Genomic DNA, 10792 nt, shown 5'->3' with positions numbered 1-10792 from the left:
ACTTTAGTGTCGTCTGCAAATTTACTCACCCATCCTTCTGCGCCCTCCTCTAGGTCATTTATAAAAATGACAAACAGCAACGGCCCCAGAACAGATCCTTGTGGTACGCCACTCGTAACTGAACTCCATTCTGAACATTTCCCATCAACCACCACTCTCTGTCTTCTTTCAACTAGCCAATTTCTGATCCACATCTCTAAATCACCCTCAATCCCCAGTCTCCGTATTTTCTGCAATAGCCGACCGCTGGCTTGGGGGGGGGGGGGGGGGGGGGGAAGGCAGTAGGTATGGAGGGGGGCAGGAGAGGGGGAGGGAGATAACTGTGATCAGGTGATTTTCTTTGTCTAACCCATTGGGCAGGGCAGGTGGCCATCTCAGGTGGGCCTGAGGCCTAGGAACTGGTGATGATGGTCTGATGCATCGAGATGGTAATGGTTGACTTGAGGGTGAAGTGGGGATGAGAGGCCTCCAACAGGGTTAGTCACCTGGAATGTGCGAGGCCTGGGGGGTGGGGTACTGTAAATGGGGTGAGGGGTTTTGCACATTTAAAGAGTCTGGGAGCCGATGTGGTGTTTTTACGAGTGACTCGCATGTGGGTACGGGACCCCTCCAGGCTCCGGAAATCCCGGGCGAGCCAGGTGCTTCACTCGGGCTTTGATAGTCGGGCCCGGGAGGTGGTGATCTTAATTAATAAGAGAGTTTGGTTCCGGGCGGAGAGGGTTATAGCTGATCGGGGTGGACGGTACGTGATGGTAGCAGGGGCATTAGAGGAGGTGTTGGTGGTTCTAGTGAATGTGAGGGCCCTGAATTGGGACGATGTATCGTTTATGAAACGGCTGCTGGCTACAGGGCCGGATATGGATACCCACCAATTGATTTTAGGGGGGGATCTAAACTGTGTGTTGGACCCGAAGGTGCATCGATCCCGGCCGAAATCCTTGGTCCCGGCAGGGACGGTGACGGTATTGTCTGCATTTACGGAGGAGATGGAGGGTGAGGGGAAAGTTGGTGGAAGGGGCAGATCTCCGGCAGTTTACACGCCCTGGGGAGAAGGAGTTCTCATTTTTCCCTTTGGTACAGAAGGGACTGGATTCTCCCGTCGCTGACGCTGAAATCCCGTTCGGCGATTGGCCGGAGAATCAAAGTTCCCGACCGAATAGGGGGCAGCACAGCTTTCGCGATGCTCCGCCCTAAAGCGGCGTATTGACGGCCTCAGGACATTGCCTGAGGCCCACCCCCAGATGCTCCCCTCCCCCCGATGCTCCGCCCCCGAGTTCCCGACGGTGTTGGTCGCATGTTGTCTCATCCGTCGGGAACTCCGCGTGGCAGCTGCGGACTTAGTCCAGCGGCACCACAGTCAGGGGAGGGCCGGTCCGCGGGCAGGGGGACATCCGGGGGGCGGGGGGGGGTGGTGGGGGGGAGGAGTGGTCAGGGGCGCGCAAGTCGGCTAAAGTGGGGGGTCTAATTCATGGGCAGGGTCCGCGAGCGGCCTCCGCCATGTAGTACGGCGGGGTGGTTACAGGCCGCCGCCCTGCGTCAGCGCAGCCACAGACCCGCCAATTCTCTGGGCCGCATCGCCAGATAGAGCCGGGTGCTCTGTGCTGCCGGCATGCTGGCCTCCAGCCAAACGGAGGATTGGTGGCCGTTTTACGCCATTTTTTCTGCCGTTGCCACGTTGCCGTGGGGACACAGCCTCAGAATCGCAGAATCCAGCCCAAGGTGTATCCGGGGCCTGATTATTTGATGCTGAGTCGGACTCTTCTCGCTGGGGTGAAGAAGGCTGAGTTCTCGGCGGTGGTTATTTCACATCAGGCCCCACATTGGGTGGATCTGGTGTTTGATGTCGGTCGGGAGGGTCGTAGGGGGTGGCGGTTAGACGTAGGGTGCTGTCGGACTTGGGGTTCTGTGTGAGGATTAAGAGGGGCGTACGGGAGTGTGTGGAACATAATGACAATGAGGAGGTCTCTCCCACGAATTGGTGGGAGGGGCTGAAGGTAGTAAAACAGGGACAGAAGCAAAAGGAAGTAAGGGGAAAAGTGCAAGGCAGAGAAGACATAGTCAGAAATCTAAAAGGGCGACAGTACAAGGTACAGTGACTGAGGGGAGCTCAGTGAATAGGCCCAGTAATACTAAAAGGAATAAAACTGGAGATGTTAAGATTCAAAATAGAGGTAAAAAAACCAACATAAGTGTACTTTACCTGAATGCTCGTAGTATTCGGAATAAAGTAAATGAGTTGATGGCACAAATCATCGTAAATGACTATGATTTAGTGGCCATTACTGAAACATGGTTAAAGGATGGTCACGACTGGGAGTTAAATATCCGAGGGTATCAAACTATTCGGAAGGACAGAGTGGATGGTAAGGGAGGTGGTGTTGCTCTGTTATTTAAGGATGACATCCGGGCAATAGTAAGGGATGACATCGGTGCTATGGAGGATAAGGTTGAACCCATTTGGGTGGAAATCTGGAATAGTAAGGCGAAAAAGTCACTGATAGGAGGAGTCTATCGGCCACCAAATAGTAACGTTATGGTGGGGCAGGCAATAAACAAAGAAATAACTGATGCATGTAGAAATGGTACAGCAGTTATCATGGGGGATTTTAATCTACATGTCGATTGGTTTAACCAGGTCAGTCAAGGCAACCTTGAGGAGGAGTTTATAGAATGTATCCGCGATAGTTTCCTAGAACAGTATGTAATGGAACCTACGAGGGAACAAGCGGTCCTAGATCTTGTCCTGTGTAATGAGACAGGATTGATTCATGATCTCATAGTTAGGGATCCTCTCGGAAGGAGCGATCACAATATGGTGGAATTTAAAATACAGATGGAGGGTGAGAAAGTAAAATCAAATACTAGTGTTTTGTGTTTAAACAAAGGAGATTACAAGGGGATGAGAGAAGAACTAGCTAAGGTAGACTGGGAGCTAAGACTTTATGGTGGAACAGTTGAGGAACAGTGGAGAACCTTCCAAGCGATTTTTCACAGTGCTCAGCAAAGGTTTATACCAACAAAAAGGAAGAACGGAAGAAAGAGGGAAAATCGACCGTGGATATCTAAGGAAATAAGGGAGAGTATCAAATTGAAGGAAAAAGCATATAAAGTGGCAAAGATTGCTGGGAGATTAGAGGACTGGGAAATCTTTAGGGGGCAACAGAAAGCTACTAAAAAAGCTATAAAGAAAAGTAAGATAGAGTATGAGAGTAAACTTGCTCAGAATATAAAAACAGACAGTAAAAGTTTTTACAAATACATAAACCAAAAAAGAGTGGCTAAGGTAAATATTGGTCCTTTAGAGGATGAGAAGGGAGTTTTAATAATGGGAAATGAGGAAATGGCTGAGGAACTGAACAGGTTTTTTGGGTCGGTCTTCACAGTGGAAGACACAAATAACATGCCAGCGACTGATAGAAATGAGGCTATGACAGGTGAGGACCTTGAGAGGATTGTTATCACTAAGGAGGGAGTGATGGGCAAGCTAATGGGGCTAAAGGTAGACAAGTCTCCTGGCCCTGATGGAATGCATCCCAGAGTGCTAAAAGAGATGGCTAGGGAAATTGCAGATGCACTAGTGATAATTTACCGAAATTCACTAGACTCTGGGGTGGTCCCGGTGGATTGGAAATTAGCAAACGTGACGCCATTGTTTAAAAAAGGAGGTAGGCAGAAAGCATAAAATTATTGGCCAGTGAGCTTAACTTCGGTAGTAGGGAAGATGCTGGAATCTATCATCAAGGAAGAAATTGCGAGGCATCTGGATAGAAATTGTCCCATTGGGCAGACGCAGCATGGGTTCGTAAACGGCAGGTCATGCCTAACTAATTTAGTGGAATTTTTTGAGGACATTACCAGTGCAGTAGATAACGGGGAGCCGATGGATGTGGTATATCTGGATTTCCAGAAAGCCTTTGACAAGGTGCCACACAAAAGGTTGCTGCATAAGATAAAGATGCATGGCATTAAGGGTAAAGTAGTAGCATGGATAGAGGATTGGTTAATTAATAGAAAGCAAAGAGTTGGGCTAAATGGGTGTTTCTCTGGTTGGCAATCAGTAGCTAGTGGTGTCCCTCAGGGATCCGTGTTGGGCCCACATTTGTTCACACTTTACAGAGATGATTTGGAGTTGGGGACCAAGGGCAATGTGTCCAAGTTTGCAGATGACACTAAGATGAGTGGTAAAACGAAAAGTGCAGAGGATACTGGAAGTCTGGAGAGGGATTTGGATAGGTTAAGGGAATGGGCTAGGGTCTGGCAGATGGAATACAATGTTGACAAATGTGAGGTTATCCATTTTGGTAGGAATAACAGCAAACGGGATTATTATTTAAACGATAAAATATTAAAGCATGCCGCTGTTCAGAGAGACTTGGGTGTGCTAGTGCATGAGTCACAGAAGGTTGGTTTACAAGTGCAACAGGTGATTAAGAAGGCAAATGGAATTTTGTCCTTCATTGCTAGAGGGATGGAGTTTAAGACTAGGGAGGTTATGTTGCAATTGTATAAGGTGTTAGTGCGGCCACACCTGGAGTATTGTGTTCAGTTTTGGTCTCCTTACTTGAGAAAGGACGTACTGGCGCTGGAGGGTGTGCAGAGGAGATTCACTAGGTTAATCCCAGAGCTGAAGGGATTGGATTATGAGGAGAGGTTGTGTAGACTGGGACTGTACTCGTTGGAATTTAGAAGGATGAGGGGGGATCTTATAAGAAACATTTAAAATTATGAAGGGAATAAATAGGATAGATGCGGGCAGGTTGTTTCCACTGGCGGGTGACAGCAGAACTAGGGGACATAGCCTCAAAATAAGGGGAAGTAGATTTAGGACTGAGTTTAGGAGGAACTTCTTCACCCAAAGGGTTGTGAATCTATGGAATTCCTTGCCCAGTGAAGCAGTTGAGGCTCCTTCATTACATGTTTTAAAGGTAAAGATAGATAGTTTTTTGAAGAATAAAGGGATTAAGGGTTATGGTGTTCAGGCCGGAAAGTGGAGCTGAGTCCACAAAAGATCAGCCACGATCTAATTGAATGGCGGAGCAGGCTCGAGGGGCCAGATGGCCTACTCCTGCTCCTAGTTCTTATGTTCTTATGTTCTTATAAGGTGATGATCAGGGGAGAGATCAGAGTGTTTAAGACACATGTGGACGGGGAGGCGAGGGAGGAGCGACAGAAACAGGTGGGTGAGATTCTAGGGGTGGGTCGTAGGTGAGTGAGGGTCACGGCCCCGGAGTTTTTGGAGCGCAGGAAAAATCTGCAAATGCAGTTTGACTTGCTGTCCACGGACAGGGATTTGCAGCAATTGAGGCGGGTGAATGGGACAGTGTATGAGTATGGGGAGAAGGCCAGCCCTCTCTTGGCTCACCAATTAACGTAGCAGGATGCAGCCAGGGAGATTGTCCAGGTTAGGGATTTGGAGGGGAGGCTGGACTCGGCCCCGGATAAGGTGAATGGAGAGTTTATTTTATGTGAGCCTGTATAGGTCAGAGCCACCGCAGGACGAACGAGGGATGGCAGAGTTCCTGGGTGGGTTTGGAGTTTCCCAAGGAGGGGGAGGAATTGTGGGTGGAACTGGAGGCACCACTGGGCCTGGAGGAGATTCAGATAGCGTTGAAACACAGGCAGGCAGGGAAGGCACCGGGACCGGATGGGTTTCCAATGGAATTTTAAAAGAAGCTTTCGGATCAGTTGGGCCCGCTGTTGCTGGGCATGTTTAGGGACACTTTGGTACGGGGCACCCTCTCAGAGACGTTGGAGCAGGGGTCTATCTCATTGCTTCTGAAAAAGGATAAGGACCCCACAGAGTGTGGCCATATTGGCCGATCTTCATGTTAAATGTAGATGTCAATTAATTTGCCACGGTATTGGCTTTAAGGTTGGAGTCTTTCCTTCCTGAGGCGGTAGGGGAAGATCAGACGGGGTGTGTGATGGGGCAGGAGTTGTCTTCGAATGTGGTGCTGCGCTGCCTGAGGTGTTGTCTTTCAGACGAGGTGTTGGACTGAGGTCCTGTCCACTCTCAGGTGAACGTAAAAGATCCCATGGCAATATTTAGAGTTGGGGAGGGGATGGTCGTTAACAGCAGTGACTGGCCAATGGGGACAGTTGCATAGTGACCACTGTTACCAGACAGTAATCCAGACGTCTGGACTAATGCTCCAGAGACTCGAGTTCAGTTTCCACCACAGCAACTTGGGGGGAGTTTAAATTCAATCAACTAATAAATCATGAATAAAAAAACGAGCTTGATGTCCAGCAACACTCAATGTATTGGATGGGAACAAGGTTGGTCTCAGTTGTGATGCCCTCCAGGTTGAATAACTCTCATTTGTGTGTAAAAATAACTGGTGCTTGGGGAAGGTCTTCTGCTCCAAGTGTGTCTGGACCCCAGCAAAAGAAACTAGATCCAAGTTACAATGTAAACATGTTGAATGATGTCAGTAAAGTCTACGATGGGTGTGTGAAATTTTCCTACTGTTTTGACTGAAAAAGAACGAGCAGGTTGTTTTGCAGACCGGCGGAGTCCAGCATTTGGGGTAATTGATCATTTTGTGTTTTATTGCATACGCAGTTTCTTAAAATGTTGCCGTGTGTTATCTTCAAGGTTGTTTTCCCTGTGGGATTACACCCGAGAGAGTCACGGCCAAGTATCAGTTTTGGGTGAAGCAGGTTGAGGGGATATTGGGCCAGGACCTCAGCTGTAATTCCAGCCTTTGTTTCAGGTCATCCATCCTGTTATCTCTCTATTTCTATTATCGATCTCTCTGCCCACTTTTATAATGCAAATGACTTTTGTGCATTTGTCGTACTCCAATCACACCCTCCAGCCAGTGTCATTACTAATTACCAATTGACACGAATATCAAAACAATGTTTGAAAGCTGAAATAAAACAAGATGCTGCAAATCCTCAGCAGGTCAGGCAGCATCTGAGGGCGGGGGGGGGGGGGGGGGAGGGGGGGGTGGAGGAGGGGGGGGGGGGTGGGGGGGGAGAGACAGTCAACATTTCAGGTTGACGACCATTCACCAGAACTGGGAAAGGTTGGAGATGTCATAGGTTTTAAGCAAGTCCAGAGGCAGGGAGAGGTGAGGGAGAAAAGAACAAATGGGTATTGCAGCACAGGAACAGGCCCTTCGGCCCTCCCAGCCTGCGCCGATCCAGATCCTTTATCTAAACCTGTCTCCTATTTTCCAAGGTCTACTTCCCTCTGTTCCTGCCCGTTCATATACCTGTCCAGATGCATCTTAAATGATGCTATCGTGCCCGCCTCTACCACCTCCGCTGGTAAAGCATTCCAGGCACCCACCACCCTCTGCGTAAAAACCTTTCCACGCACATCTCCCTTAAACTTTCCCCCTCTCACCTTGAAATCGTGACCCCTTGTAAATGACACCCCAACTCTTGGGAAAAGCTTGTTGCTATCCACCCTGTCCATATCTCTCATAATTTGGTAGACCTCAATCAGGTCCGCCCTCAACTTCCGTCTTTCCAACGAAAACAACCCTAATCTACTCAACCTTTCTTCACAGCTAGCACCCTCCATACCAGGCAACATCCTGGTGAACCTCCTCTGCACCCTCTCCAAAGCATCCACATCCTTCTGGTAATGTGGCGACCAGAACTGCATGCAGTATTCCAAATGTGGCCGAACCAAAGTCCTATACAACTGTAACATGACCTGCCAACTCTTGTACTCAATACCCCGTCCAATGAAGGCAAGCATGCTGTATGCCTTCTTGACCACTCTATCCACCTGCGTTGACACCTTCAGGGTACAATGGACCTGAACTCCCAGATCTCTCTGTACATCAATTCTCCCCAAGACCCTTCCATGACCGCTCTTGAATTTGATCTTCCAAAATGCATCACCTCGCATTTGCCTGGATTGAACTCCATCTGCCATTTCTCTGCCCAACTCGCCAATCTATCTATATTTTGTTGTATTCTCGGACAGTCTTCCTCACTATCAGCAACTCCACCAATCTTAGTATCATCTGCAAACTTGGTAATCAGACCACATATACCTTCCTCCAGGTCATTTATGTAGACCACAAACAGCAGTGGTCCAAGCACGGATCCCTGTGGAACACCACTAGTCACCCTTCTCCATTTTGAGACACTCCCTTCCACCACTACTCTCTGTCTCCTGTTGCCTTGCCAGTTCCTTATCCATCTAGCTAGTACACCTTGAACCCCATACGACTTCACTTTTTCCATCAACCTGCCATGGGAAACCTTATCAAACACCTTTCTAAAGTCCATGTATATGACATCTACAGCCCTTCCATCATCAATTAACTTTGTCACTTCCTCAAACAATTCTATTAAGTTTGTAAGACATGACCTTCCCTGCACTTTGAGAGAGGTGGATACTCAGCGAGACCTTGGTGTCCTCGTGCATCAGTCGCTGAAAGTAAGCGCGCAGGTACAGCAGGCAGTAAAGAAGGCGAATGGTATGTTGGCCTTCATGGCGAGAGGATTTGAGAATAGGATTAGGGATATTTTACCACAATTGTATCGGCATTGGTGAGGTCACAGCTGGAGTATTGTGGGCAGTTTTGGTGACCTTATCTGAGGAAGGATGTTGTTGCTATGGAGGGAGGACAGCGAAGGTTTACCAGGCTGATTCCTGGGAGGGTGGGACTGTCATATGGGGAGAGACTAAATCGGTAAAAATTTTATTCATCAGAGTTTAGAAGAGTGAGAGGGGATCTCAGAGAATCATAAAATTCTAACAGGATTATTCAGGGTGGAGTCAGAAAGAATGTTCCCGATGGTGGGGGAGTCCGGAACAAGGGGTCATAGTTTGAGGATAAGGGGAAAATATTTTTGGAACTGAGGTGAGGAGAAATGTCTTCACCCAGGGAGGAGTGAGTCTGTGGAATTCACTGCCACAGAAAGTAGTTGAGGCAAAGACATTGTGTAATTTCAAGAAGGAATTCGATATCACTCTTGGGGCGAAAGGGATCAAGGGGTGTGGGGGTGGGGGTGGGGGGGGGCAGATCAGGGTATTGAACGTCATGATCAGCCATGATCATAATGAATGGCAGAGCAGGCTCGAAGGGCCGAATGGCCTCCCCCTGCTTCTATTTTCTCTGTATGTTTCTAATGTGCGGCGGTTGCTGAATGTGGCGCTGACCCCTGCGGCCAGGCCGGTACCGGAGATAATTGTATCATTGGTCACGGAGAAGGTGTTTGACTGGGTGGAGTGGGGGCACCTTTTCCCGGAGTTGGAGAAGTTTGGGTTTGGACCTGGGTTTGGGCCGTGGGTGCCGCCCCGTTTTCCAGTATTTGCACCAACACCTGGAGCTTGGGGTCTTTTTGGTTGCATCGGGGTCCGAGGCTAACAGGAAGATTGGGCAATACGGCCACACTCTGTGGGGTCCTTATCCTTCTTCAGAAGCAACAAGATAGGCCCCTGCTCCAACGTCTCTGAGGGGGTGTCCCGTGCCAAAGATTCCCAAAACATGCCCAGCAACAGTGGACCCAACTGATCCAAAAACTACTTTTAAAATTCCATTGGAAACCCATCCGGTCCCGGTGCCTTCCCTGCCTGCATGTGTTTCAACGCTATCTGAATCTCCCCCAGGCCCAGTGGTGACTCCAGTTCCACCCACAATTCCTCCCCCACTTGGGAAACTCCAAACCCACCCAGGCTAGTGAACGGCAGTGGGGTGGGGGGAGGGGCTGCGATTGCTGGACTATTTTGGTGAGGCTCAATCAGCCAAGAATGTTTTTTGGGGAGGGGCAGGGGGTGAGTTGAGGTAGCAGGCAGTCTGCTGGCTTGGGGGGGTTAGGCAGTAGGTATGGAGGGGGGCAGGGGAGGGGTAGGGAGCTAACTGTGATCAGGTGAGTTTCATAGTCTCACCTGTTTGGTGGGGCAGGTGGCCAGCTTCGGTGGGCCTGGGGCCTAGTAACTGGTGAAGACACATCGCGGTGGTAATGGCTGGCTTAAGGGTGAAGGAGAAGTGAGAGGCCTCGGACAGGTCAGCCACCTGGAATGTTCGAGTTCTGAGGGGACCACGAAAGACGGCGAGGGTTTTTGCACATTTAAAGAGTCTGGCAATGATGTGGTGTATTTACATGTGGGTACGGGACCGCTCCAGGCTCCGGAATTCCTGGGCGAGCCAGGTGTTTCACTCGGGCTTTGATAATTGGGCCCGGGAGGCGGTGATCTTAATTAATAAGAGAGTTTGGTTCCGGGGGGAGAGGGTTATAGCTGATCGGGGTGGACGGTACGTGATGGTAGCAGGGGCATTAGCGGAGATGTCGGTGGTTCTGGTGAATGTGAGCACCCTGAATTGGGACGATGTATCGTTTACGAAAAGGCTGCTGGCTACAGGGCCGGGTATGGATACCCACCAATTGATTTTAGGGGGGATCTAAACTGTGTGTTGGACCCGAAGGTGCATCGATCCCGGCCGAAATCCTTGGTCCCGGCAGGGATGGTGACGGTATTGTCTGCATTTATGGAGGACATGGTGGGGGGGAGGGGGGGGGGGGGGGGGGGGGGGGGGTGGAGGGCGGGTTTGGGTACACAAGGTGTATCCGGGGCCTGATGATTTGATGCTGAGTCGGACCCTTCTCGCTGGGGTGAAGAAGGCTGAGTTCTCAGGCCCCACATTGGGTGGACCTGGTGTTTGATGTCAGTCGGGAGGGTCGTAGGGGGTGGCGGTTAGAAGTAGGGTGCTGTCGGACTTGGGGTTCTGTGTGATGATTCCGAGGGCCGTACGGGAGTATGTGGAACATAGTGATAATGAGGAGGTCCCTCCCTCAAATTTGTGGGAGGGGCTGAAGG

General features: G+C 49.8%; 1 protein-coding gene across 1 annotated transcript in view; it reads left to right on the top strand.

Annotated features, from left to right (window-relative positions):
- The first annotated feature begins 6442 nt into the window (after window positions 1-6442).
- Window positions 6443-10792, top strand: part of LOC119957994 (basic phospholipase A2-like) — a 35812-nt gene continuing 31462 nt past the window's right edge. Inside the window, exon 1 of the mRNA XM_038786245.1 lies at window positions 6443-6530. The gene's annotated coding sequence lies outside the window, so the exon portion shown is untranslated. The remainder of the gene's footprint in view (window positions 6531-10792) is intronic.

This window comes from Scyliorhinus canicula, chromosome 27 (genome assembly GCF_902713615.1).
Source record: "Scyliorhinus canicula chromosome 27, sScyCan1.1, whole genome shotgun sequence".
NCBI lineage: Eukaryota > Metazoa > Chordata > Chondrichthyes > Carcharhiniformes > Scyliorhinidae > Scyliorhinus > Scyliorhinus canicula.
The sequence above is the reverse complement of the archived record's forward strand: the minus strand, read 5'-3'. Positions and strand labels throughout refer to the sequence as shown.